The following is a 12,232-nucleotide window of genomic DNA, read 5'->3' on the forward strand; positions in this document are numbered from 1 at the left end:
ATCCCAGGGCCTGATCGTCTGCATCCCAGAGTACTTAAGGAAGTGGCCCTAGAAATAGTAGATGCATTGGTGATCATTTTCCAACAGTCTATCGACTCTGGATCAGCTCCTACTGGAGGGTAGCTAATGTAACACCACTTTTTAAAAAAGGAGGGAGAGAGAAAACGGGGAATTATAGACCGGTTAGCCTGACATCAGTAGTGGGGAAAATGTTGTAATCAATCATTAAGGATGAAATAGCAGCGCATTTGGAAAGCAGTGACAGGATGGGACCACGTCTGCATGGATTTATGAAAGGGAAATCATGCTTGACGAATCTTCTGGAATTTTTTGATGCTGTAACTAGCAGAGTGGATAAGGGAGAAACAGGGGATATGGTGTATTTGGACTTTTAAAAGGCTTTTGACAAGGTCCCGCACAAGAGATTGGTGTACAAAATCAAAGCACATGGTATTGGGGTAATGTACTGACGTGGATAGAGAACTGGTTGGCAGACAGGAAGCAGAGAGTCGGGATAAACAGGTCCTTTTCAGAATGGCAGGCAGTGACTAGTGGATTGCCGCAGGTCTCAGTGCTGGGACCCCAGCTCTTTACAATATACATTAACGATTTAGCTGAAGGAATTGAGTGTAATATCTCCAAATTTGCAGATGACACTAAACTGGATGGCGGTGTGAGCTGTGAGGAGGATGCTAAGAGGCTGCAGGGTGACTTGGACAGGTTAGGTGAATGGATAAATGCATGGCAGATGCAGTATAATGTGGATAAGTGTGAGGTTATCCATTTTGGGGGCAAAAACGCAAAGGCAGAATATTATCTGAATGGCAGCAGATTAGGAAAAGGAAAGGTGCAACGAGACCTGGGTGTCATGGTACATCAGTCATTGAAAGTTGGCATGCAGGTATAGCAGGCGGTGAAGAAGGCAAATGGTATATTGGCCTTCAGAGCTAGGGGGTTTGAGTATAGGAGTAGGGAGGTCTTACTACAGTTGTACAGGGCCTTGGTGAGGCCTCACCTGGAATACTGTGTTCAGTTTTGGTCTCTTAATCTGAGGAAGGACGTTCTTGCGATTGAGGGAGTGCAGTGAAGGTTCACCAGACTGATTCCAGGGATGGCTGGACTGAAATATGAGGAGCGACTGGATCAACTGGGCCTTTATTCACTGGAGCTTAGAAGGATGAGAGAGGATCTCATAGAAACGTATAAGATTCTGACAGGACTGGACAGGTTAGATGCGGGACATAGTCTTAGGATTACGGGTAGGCCATTTAGGACTGAGATGAGGAGAAACTTCTTCACTCAGAGAGTTGTTAACCTGTGGAATTCCCTGCCGCAGAGAGTTGTTGATGCCAGTTCATTGGATATATTCAAGAGGGAGTTAGATATGGCCCTTACGGCGAAAGAGATCAAGGTTATGGAGAGAAAGCAGGAAAGGGATACTGAGGGAATGATCAGCCATGATCTGATTGAATGCGATGCAGGCTCGAAGGGCCGAATGGCCTACTCCTGCACCTATTTTCTATGTTTCTATACAGGATCCCGTTATTCTATCTATATATTCTGGCATTACACAGAAGTCCGTTCACCTGTGTATATTCTGTTGTTATACAACAGTCCGTTACCCGGCCTGTGCATTTTCTGGTATTACACAGGAGCTCATTACATGGTTTGAGTATATTCTACCATTTAGTACCCGGTGCCAGTCTTGTTAGGCGATTTGGGTGTGAGGGAGCATAGGACGTATAAGAGGGCCAAAAAGGTGTGATTTATTTTAAAGGGTTTCTTATGGGCTAGGAAAAACAGGAGTGCTCCTCCTGAATACACAAGGAATCCTGGGCTTCCCTCCCCCCACCGCCTACCCCTCCCACCACCTGACTGCTGGGGACCGTTTCCAAGGGTCCCCAGCCATGACCTCCTTCCCCGCTCGCTGAACTCCCACACGTCCATCATCACTGATGCTCGATTCAGGTGGGAGTTGAGCTTGGTGATTTAAATGAGGCCGAGAAGTTAAAATGGTCTGTACCTCACGCCAGCAAGCCTAACACTCACCCTGTTGGCCCCATGCTTGCCCTTCACCCCCAGTTAAAATGGGAGCTAATATCTAAATCAAGCTATCACATGTTTCAGATGGGCACATCTAATTCCCTATCCCTGGAATTGCATGCAATGCGCAAATTAAGTGGAAATCCGCCACAATGGATTTCTGCACACTTTTTTCAATCGAGAAACAAGTGCAAGGCTAACCAAGAATGTATTGAGCAGATTACATGTCATTTTCTGTGGTCAGGTCATTTGCAGAAAGATTCATATGTGTGCAGCTTTGGCCTTGTATAGGGAGCTAGCATAATGGGGAAACCAGAAAATTGCATTTTAGGTAAAATCTTAAAGAGATGTGAGCAGTTAAAAGTAAGTGACTCCATGTGGGCCAAAAATTCTTAGAACCTATGGAAAAGCTCAAAATGTAGTTACATCTATTGGCAGCGTTTACCAAGGCTGAAGGAAGAAAGGGGAAAGAAGTGGCCGGCAAAAAAAAAGTGAAAGGAAATCCAATATGGAGGCATAAAATGGAGCCTACTGGCAAGAAAGAGATGGAACAGCCCAGCACCTGACTCCTGGTCTGATGGCTGGTGGAACACAAGTTGTGCAGCATGAGATAGTTCTGAGGAGGGTGGCTTGTGAGCAACTTCCCCATACGACAGCTTGAAATGAGATGGAGGCAGATTTAAGGCCACAGCTGACCTTACTGCTGTTAACAATGTCTGCCCCACAGTGAATGTTAACTAGAGGTTATCTACGAGCATGCTTGGAGCACATCATTGTCAAGGCCTCTCTTGCAAATCAGAGTTACTGCCTAAATAATCGGCCATGCAGCACCCATTTTTCTGGCGCTTAACAATCTCCTAAGCAATATTCCCATATAGCTGTGCAGCCGCGTGGTTGTCTGGAGGTCCCGCGCAGACTTATCACTGGCTTTTCAATGGGACATTTCATGCATGCGCAGAATTTTGAATGGGTCACACAATCCGTTAAAAGGGACCGCACACCCAAAAATAATTTGGGGGAACATTGCTCCAAAGCCTCCAATATGGTTGGCAGGAAGTGCACGCACATTTCCAGCTGGAAGCGTGCCACCCACCATATTATTTAAGGTAGATGGGCTCGTGGCAGGAGTACATGTCAAGAACATTTTAACGGCAGAATCATTTACACACATTAGGTTCCAGCGGGTCCTAAAGACCAGTTTCAGATTTTTGAATGCCCCAGACCTTCACTCGCCACATGCTGACCTCACAGTGCTAAGAGGCAGGAAGGCCCCATACTTTCCTCAATATGGAGCCAGGAGTAGAAGAGCTCCTCCCGAACTCACATTAAAAGATGCGGGTTGCTCCACTTCACACTTCTCTGTGTTAAATTTCATCTGCCATGTGTTGTCCCATCTCAGCAGTCTGTCTGTCCTCCTGAAGTGTGTTATGATCCTCCTCATTGTTTACTAAATTTCCAAGTTTCATGTCATCTGCGACCTTTGAAATTATGTCCTGTATACCAAAGTCTGGGTCATTATTATTAAAGGAGCAGTGGTCTGAATACTGAGCCCTGGGGGACACCACTGTATACTTCCCTCCAGTCTGAAAAACAACCATTCACCAATACACTCTGCTTTCTGTCCCTTAGCTAATTTTGTATCTCAGCTGCCCCTTTTAAACTCATGGGCCGTGATTTCGCCTACCTCGACGGGACCGGGTTGGTGATATCGGTGGTGGGTCCCGATCCCGCTGCTGTCTCCATCCCGGCCTCCCACACGACTTTCCTCTGATGGGGCTGGTTAAGCCCACTCAGCGAGGTTCTGTCAATTAAAAGGAAGCAGGTCTGATGACATCAACTGATGACACATCATCAGCCGTTTCCTTAAAGGGACCATGCACAAATTAATTTTGACAGCTGTGCTGTCAGTGTGCAACAACACTGAGGTGCTGCAAACACTGCACAGAGGTATAGAGTTGCACGCAGGCTCTCCCACGTCACCCTCCATATGCTTATGGAGGGAGTCAGAGCACGCAGGGAGGTTCTCTTCCCTTCCAATGGACGGAAGAGTCCTCCCCAGGAGACCAACGCAGCCTGGTTGCATATTGCAGAGAAGGGCACAAGTAGGGATGCCGACAGGAGGACCAGGCTGCAGTGGCGTAAACCTTTCAATGATCTTAGTAGATCACGAAACGTTACTGCAAAGCCACACTCAACCTCATTCTCATCCCCATCACTCTGCCATCCCTACCCTACGCCTGCACATCCTTACTCACACCAACTTAACTTGGACCTCCACCCATCCCTCTCTATCTACATTATCACATCCCCATCTCACTAGTCACCCCTCACCCTCACGCAAACAGACAAACTAACACACAAGGGTAGGCACTTGGGTCTTTTTGCCAATGTTCATGTAAAGTTTCTGTTAATGTGCAGTCAAACATTGAAATCTGTATTTTTAACACTTTGCCTTCTTGGACAGATTTGTGTGCACCTTTGGCTTAGTGAGTTGCAGTGAATGGTGAGATATAACAGTAACCCCCGCAATGGTGATGAGTGTGAAAGGAATGGCTTGGACATTGTAGGAATGCTTCATGGTGTTGGTGTGGTGCCAACCTGGCGCTTCATGTTGCAAGCCAGGGTGTGCAGCATCAAGTGAAGTAAATGTGGTCATGGTTAGGCCATCCCTGGCATCCCGGGCAGCAATGTGGTCGGGTACTGATGCCCTCTGTCCTGTGCAGCATCAAGTGATTGCAGCGAAGGTTGGTGTTGTTGTTGGTGCTGCTGGTGATGCTGGTGGTGGGGTTCATCGTGGTCAGATTTTGAGAGCCAAGGTGACAGGGTGGAATTGGTTTCTGTTGTGGAGTATTAAAAATATAACATTCACAGGAAAGGTCTTTTATAGAGAAAAGAGTTGTTTATTAAAACCTGATTAATCAAGGGAGATCCGGCCTCATCAGTACCGTTACTGAGTGCTCTCAACACCTCTCTCATGGGACAAGCTACGCAGTTACATTCTTATACAGTTCAGATACAGTCAAAATAGTGGAACTACGCAGGGTAGTGTTCCATTGGTTAATACAGATTACAGCAATTTCATTGGGTGGTACAGTTACATAAATGTTATTAGTTACAGTAATTTCTAATGATTCTATTGGTACATTCAGTTCTGGCGACTGTTGCTAGGGAAAAGCCCCCTACAGATTATGTGTTACATTTCTGGAAACGTCTTCCCAGGCTAATTCTCAGACTCATGTCCTTGGCAGACATATGGCTACCCTCTGCTGAAAAGAGGCATTGTCCCTGTTATCTCATGTGGCTGGAACATCGTGGCCTATTCTCATTATTTCTGTGAGCTGTCTACGTAAATCTTGTGGGTGTTCTTATTTCCTAAGAGAATTTCTCTGACCTTCGTGTTTCTGTCTAATTCAGCTATTCTACCATAAATGCATTTTAAACCTTTCTCTGCCTTTCTTACTTTGTATTTTAATTACACCGAATTATTTTACCCCTAATTAAGGTTTTTCACTCTTACAGTTTCCATCCTGATGGAGTAGATACCAGTTGAAGGTGGGATGACAGAAGCGATCCGTCAATGGTGACAGGTTGTTCCAATGAGGTGACACTGGATACAGAGTTTGCTACAAAGACTTACAACCTGCATTAAGTACAATCTGTCTTCCAAAGGGAGAAACCAAAGCGTCTCTGGGTTTGGAAAGTGTACATGTGTAAATTGTGAGGTTTTATACAAGTTTTAATGCTGTCACCAATCATGTGCTTCAATGGCCACTCAACCTCTGCCTCAGATGAACAAACGGGGTCCAGGAGCAACGTGAAATCTGTGTGCGAGCTGTTAACGTCAAAAGGTGAGTAAAGTACCACTGTTAAGGGCTTCTAAATATGCCAATAATTGTCTCAAGCACCTTGCCAAAGGGCGCTACTCAGCGTCAAGTGTCTCAAGTGCATCAGCGCAGGCAGACCCGACATGTGGGACAGGCACAGGGTCCCGACCTGCTGTCAAACGTTGTCAATTTCCCGGTCGACCCGCCCCCAGAGCACTGCCGAAGTCACAGACATGGTCTTTAATTTTGCTAGCAAGTCCATTATGTATACCTTTTGAAAGTCCATATACACATCAACCGCACTGCACTTATCAACCCTCTCTGTTACTTCATCAAAGAACTCGATCAAGTTAGTCAAACACGATTTGCCTTTAATAAATCCGTGCTGACTTTCATTTATTAGTCTATACTTTTCCAAATGTCAATTAATTTGGTCCTAGATTATTGTCACTAAAATTTTCCCCACCACCTACGTTGGGCTGACTGATCTATAGTTGCCGGGTTAATCCCAATCCCATTTTTTAAAACAGGGGTGTAACAGTTACAATTCTTCAGTTTTCTGGCACCACCCCATATCCAAGGAGGATTTGAAGATTGCGGCCGGAGTCTCTGCAATTTCCACCCTTACTTCCCTCAGTAAACTAGGATGCATCCCATCCAGATCTGGTGACTTTTCTACTTTGAGGTCTGAAAATCTTTTTAGTACCTCCTCTTTGTCTATCGTGGTCATTGTTATCTCCTGGAAGTTGCTTTCCACTACCTCTTTGGCGGCGGGGGGCGGTGGAGAGATCGAAGAGAAATATCCCAGAATATATTTTCACTGAAATGGCCTATGATTTTTTTGCCTTACCCAGGAGACTACATCTTGGGGGACATTGGGTCTCGTGTTCCCTTAGTTGTATTCAATGAAACAGTTGAGGCTGGATTTTTGGTCTTTTGCTGACGGAATGCACTTGCACCCGGGCGGGCAGCTTCCAGTGCACCGCCGGTACATTCGGGTGCCAGGTTTGCGGGGCTGCGGAGCAGTACTGCCTGGGAGAGGCGAGCCGGTGTGCAGCATCTCTGGTTACGACACCGGCTTGAAATTTGGATCGTGCCCGCTCCGTAGCACCCCATAGCACGTCCTAGTGGGAACACCAATGAAAGCTGCTGTTCCAAGCTGTACCGGCTGAAGTGACTGAAGAAGTGTCTACTTCAGGTAAGAGTGAGTTTTTAATTTTGCAATTTATGTTGGGGTCCCATCAGTAATGAATTCGGAATGTTTTTGGTGTTTTTTTTCAGGTTTTCTTTTCTCTACGGAAGCCTCTGTAGGGTGCTCCCAGGACGGCTGTTTAACTCGGGATTTTCAGTGGCTCAGCCGGCCTAACACCCTAAAAGAGGTGTGAAATGCCTCACGTAGCGCTGTGTTCCAAACCCTGGGCCCAGCTAATGAATTTTGCGCTGGCAGACGCAAACCATTTTCCAGTGCCCGGGACAATGCCGCAACAGAGGCGTGACTTAGTTTCACCCCCTGCTCTTTTACAAAAAGGAGAAAGATTTTGTGTACGTGTGCAGAGCATCTCGAATTCTGCTAGACATCCCTCTATTAGATCGCCTTTTCTTGATCCAACAAGGATAAATCGAGGGAGTTACCCAAGGGGAACATCGTTGTCATCAATTATATATTAAAATTGATGAGTTGTTTCAACATTCCAACAGTATTTGCATCCATATGTGGTGCTATGGACTTAACATTATGTCATCTTTCACCTGAAACAAAAATATAGAAACCTATCTTGAGAACCATGCAGGTGGAAGAATCAGCTTTAGAAAAAGTCGTAAGGATAATGTACAACTCAGCCTGAAAATGGAAAAAGAATCATCAAACTGCACAAACTGAAACTCCAAATGAAGCCATGCTCTAAGAAAACCAGCAAAACCTGCTCATCGGAGACTGACTGAAAAAAAGCGGACCAAAAGTCTAATGTATATAATGATTCGCAAGACTTGTTACTGTAAACTCACTCAGGTGCAAACCTGGTTCAACTTTATTTGCGCCCAAGGTGCCCACGTGACATGGTGCTCGCTCTTATATACCAGGGCCCACGCACACGCGCGTACAGCACAATGACCTCCGACAGTGGTGCCCCCTGGTGTCTAGTGTCCCCAAGCATCAATACATAACATCCCCCTTCAAGATCTTAGAATCAGTCTCTTTACAATTTAAGACGGTCTGGGGCTTTTCACTCATGAGTTGATCGTCTCAGTTCAACTCCAGTTCTGGAGGCTGAGTAACTGATCTGATGGGAGTGGTAATGACCCTATCAGAGACTGAAAGTCCAGATTCAGTAATGATAGCAGAGTCTTCTGATGAATGAATATCGGTTGGTTGGTCACTGACTGCATCTTCCTCAACCGGTTCCGGTTCATCTGTGTGCTGCAGTTTTATCTGATCAACATGTTCCCTGCATTTTTGCGCATTCTTGAGCACGACAATAAACACTCTGCTACCCTCCTTGGCCGTAACAATACCGACGATCCACTTTGGACCTTGACCATAATTCAGCACATAAACTGGATAGTTGACAGATGTCACGTGACAAAGCAGCACGATCATGATACCATTGCTGATTTTGACGCCTGTTTTCAACATGATCATTCAAATCAGGATGTACAAGAGAAAACTTGGTCTTGAGACTTCTCTTCATCAGTAGTTCAGCAGGGGAGACCCCGGTAAGCGTGAGGTCTTGTCCTGTAACTAAGCAATATACATGACAAACAAGTCTGCAGTGAACCCTGAGTCACATGTTTCATGCTTTGCTTGATCGTTTGAACTGCACGCTCTGCTTGACCATTAGACACAGGTTTGAATGGAGCAGACCTTACATGTCTGATACCATTGAGTTTCATGAATTCTTGAAACTCAAGACTTGTGAAGCAAGATCCGTTATCGTTCACAACAATGTCAGGCAAACCACGAGTAGCAAACATGATACAAAGACTCTCAATGGTAGCTGTAGACGTGCTGGATGACATAATGACACACTCTATCCACTTTGAATATGCATCCACCACAACAAAAAACATCTTTCCCTGGAAAGGGCCCGCAAAATCGATGTGTATCCTCGACCATGGTTTAGATGGCCATGACCAAAGACTCAGTGGAGATTCCGCTGGTACTTTACTTAGCTGCATGCAAGTATTGCACTGATGCACACATGATTCCAGATCAGAGTCAATTCCAGGTCACAAAACATGAGCCCTGGCAATGGCTTTCATCATGACGATACCAGGATGAGTGCTATGTAGGTCACGTACAAATTTTTCTCTGCCTTTGTTAGGCATAATGATTGCTCCACAGTAGACAATCTGACTGAATAGTTCATCTTTGCGACGGTTGTAAGGTTTGGTCTCATCACACATTTCCATAGGTATTGCAGACCAATCACAACCAATAAAATAGGGTCATGGCTGGTCCAGATCCTCACTTGTTGAGCAGTGACAGGAGTTCCTTCACTCTCAAAAGCATCCATTACTAACAGTAGATCTGCAGGTTGAGGCGTCTCCACTTCAGGGGTGGGCAACAGCAGATGACTCAGTGCATCGGCACAATTCTCAGTGCCAGGTCTATGACAAATAACATAATCATAGGTAGACAATATCAACGCCCATCTCTGAATACGGGACAATGCATTGGTATTGATACCTTTGTTTTCCGAAAACAATGAAATGACTGGCTTGTGATCCTTTTCGAGTTCAAAACAAAGACTAAACAGGTACTAATGCATTTTTTTGACCCCATACACACAGGCCAAAGCTTCTTTTTCTACCATGCTGTAAGCTCTTTCCGCCTTTGTCAAACTTTTCGAAGCATACGCAACAGGTTGTAGCTTACCCGACTCATTTGCTTGTTGGAGCACACAGCCAACCCCATATGATGAAGCATCACAGGCCAATACAAGACGCTTACACGGATTATAGTAAACAAGCAGCTTGTTCGAACAGAGCAGATTCTTGGCTTTCTCAAAAGCTCTATCTTGAGATAAACCCCAGACCCAGTTGTCGCTTTTTCTGAGCAGCATGTGCAGTGGCTCTAATAAAGTGCTCAATCTGGGTAAGAAATGACCAAAGTAGTTGAGTAGCCCAAGGAATTAACGCAATTCAGTCACATTTTGAGGTCTGGGTGCATTTTTGATAGCCTTGGTTTTCAAATCAGTCGGCCTGATGCCATCAGCAGCAATTTTCCTCCCTAGCAATTCAACTTCCGGTGCCATGAAGACACACTTCGAACGTTTCAGACTGAGTCCCACTTTGTCCAGATGATGTAGGACTTCTTCAAGATTGTTCAGATGTTCAGCAGTGTCACGACCTGTGACCAGAATGTCATCTTGAAACATGATGGCTCAAGGAACGGACTTCAGTAGACTCTCCATGTTCCTCTGAAATATGGCTGCAGCTGAACGGATTCCAAAAAGACACCTGTTGCAGACAAACAGTCCTTTATAGGTGTTGATGCAGGTGAGTTTCTTTGAAGTGTCAACAAGCTCCTGTGTCATATAGGCCAACATCAGATCCAGTTCAGTGAACAACTTTCCACCAGCTAGCATGGTGAACAGGTCATCAGCCTTCGGTAGCGGATACTGATCCTGTTTCAAAAATCGGTTAATCGTAACCTTGTAGTCTCCACACATCCTGACAGTGCCATCATTCTTTAACACTGGAACGATAGGACTGGCTCATTCGTTAAATTTGACCGGTGATATGACCTCTTCACGTTGGAGTCTGTCAAGCTCAATTTCGACCTACTCCCTCATCATGTACAGAACAGACCGAGCTTTATGTGAGACAGGTGTTGCCTCAGAATCCAGGTGAATCTGCACCTTGGCTCCAGTAAAATTGCCAATGCCCAGTTCAAAGAAAGAAAGAAACTTCTTCAGCACTTGAGCATATGAAGTGTCATCCACCGAGGACAATGCTTTGATAACATTCCAGTTCGACTTGATTTTCTCGAGCCAATTCCTGCCGAACAGTGGTGGACCATTGCCCGGGACGACGGTAAATCGTGAACCACGCCATCATATGACACCTTGATTACTGCACTGCCAATCACCGGTATGAGTTCCTTAGTGTAAGTACACAACTTGGCATTGACTGGACTCAGCTTAGGCTTCACAGCCTCAATGTCCTACAGCTTGTCGAATGTCCTTTGGCTCATTATCAACTGACTCACAACCGTGTCCAGCTCCATTGATACAGGCACACCATTCAGCTTCACATTGACCATTATTGGTTGGCTCTTTGTCAGGAACGAATACACTTCCTCCTCGGGTATGTTGGGTTGCATATCCGGGCCAGCACTGGACTGGTCATCATCATCAATGTGATGAGCAACAGTACGCTTTCTCAGTTGTGGGCACAATTGCTGAAGATGTCCCACTTTTGAACAGTCTTTACAGATGTACTGTTTAAACCAACACTGATGAGGCCGATGATAGCCCCCACAATGCCAACAGGTGAAATCAGATTCGTACCAGTTGGCAGACTTTGAGCAGCTACAGGTTTCACATAAGCAGTCGAGTAGGCCCTGCCATAAGCAGCTCTGCCAGATGACGACACAATCTTGTTTACAGTACTTGCCGTGAAGCTCTGACTCTTCGATGATATCTGCCTTAAATTATCATCAGTCACCATGCATGCCTGGGCAGTCGCGATGGCCTTGCTCAAATCCAGCGTATCTGCAGCCAATGATTTCTGAAGGATCACATCATGGTTGATGACTATCATGAAAAAATCTCGCAGCATGTCTTCCAATGCGTTTCCAAACTTACACGGCTCAACCAGACGTGTTAGGTTGGCGATGAATCCTAACACATCCTGGCCCTCCGCACGAACATGTGTGTAGAAGCGATAGTCTGAGATGATCCCCTTTTGGCTTGAGATGTTCACGCACCAAAGTGCACATATCCCCATACTCTTTGTCCATTGGACGTGCAGGTGAGAGAAGATTATTTTTGGACCACAAACGGTGAGCTGTCCTGCGCCTAACTGCATCACCAGCTTCCTCCATTTTGTTGGCCACGAAATACTGATCCAGGCGGTCAATAAAATCCGCCCAATCCTTGCCATCCACGAATCTCTCCAGAATTCCAATGGTGCCCATTGTGCATGCGAAGGTTCTTAAGTTACCTCGTCACCAAATGTAATGTATATAATGACTCGCAAGACTTGTTACTGTAAACTCATTCAGGTGCAAACCTGGTTCAACTTTATTCGTGCCCGAAGTGCCCACATGGCATGGTGCTCACTCTTATATACCAGGACCCACACACACGTGTACAGCCCGAGGACCTCCGACAGTGGCGCCCGCCCCCCCCTCCCCACCCTGC

The 12,232-nt window shown here is 45.7% G+C and overlaps 1 protein-coding gene across 3 annotated transcripts in view; it reads right to left on the minus strand.

Moving 5' to 3' along the window:
* Positions 1-12,232, minus strand: part of LOC139247830 (uncharacterized) — a 135,317-nt gene that overhangs the window by 17,397 nt on the left and 105,688 nt on the right. The window contains exon 4 of one of the 3 annotated variants that reach the window (XR_011590969.1): positions 4,923-7,616. The exons of the other annotated variants lie outside the window; for them this stretch is intronic. The gene's annotated coding sequence lies outside the window, so the exon portion shown is untranslated. Of the gene's footprint in view, positions 1-4,922; positions 7,617-12,232 lie in introns of those variants that run through there. 3 annotated transcript variants of the gene reach the window in all.

This window comes from Pristiophorus japonicus, unplaced genomic scaffold, assembly GCF_044704955.1.
Source record: "Pristiophorus japonicus isolate sPriJap1 unplaced genomic scaffold, sPriJap1.hap1 HAP1_SCAFFOLD_283, whole genome shotgun sequence".
Classification (NCBI taxonomy): Eukaryota; Metazoa; Chordata; class Chondrichthyes; family Pristiophoridae; genus Pristiophorus; species Pristiophorus japonicus.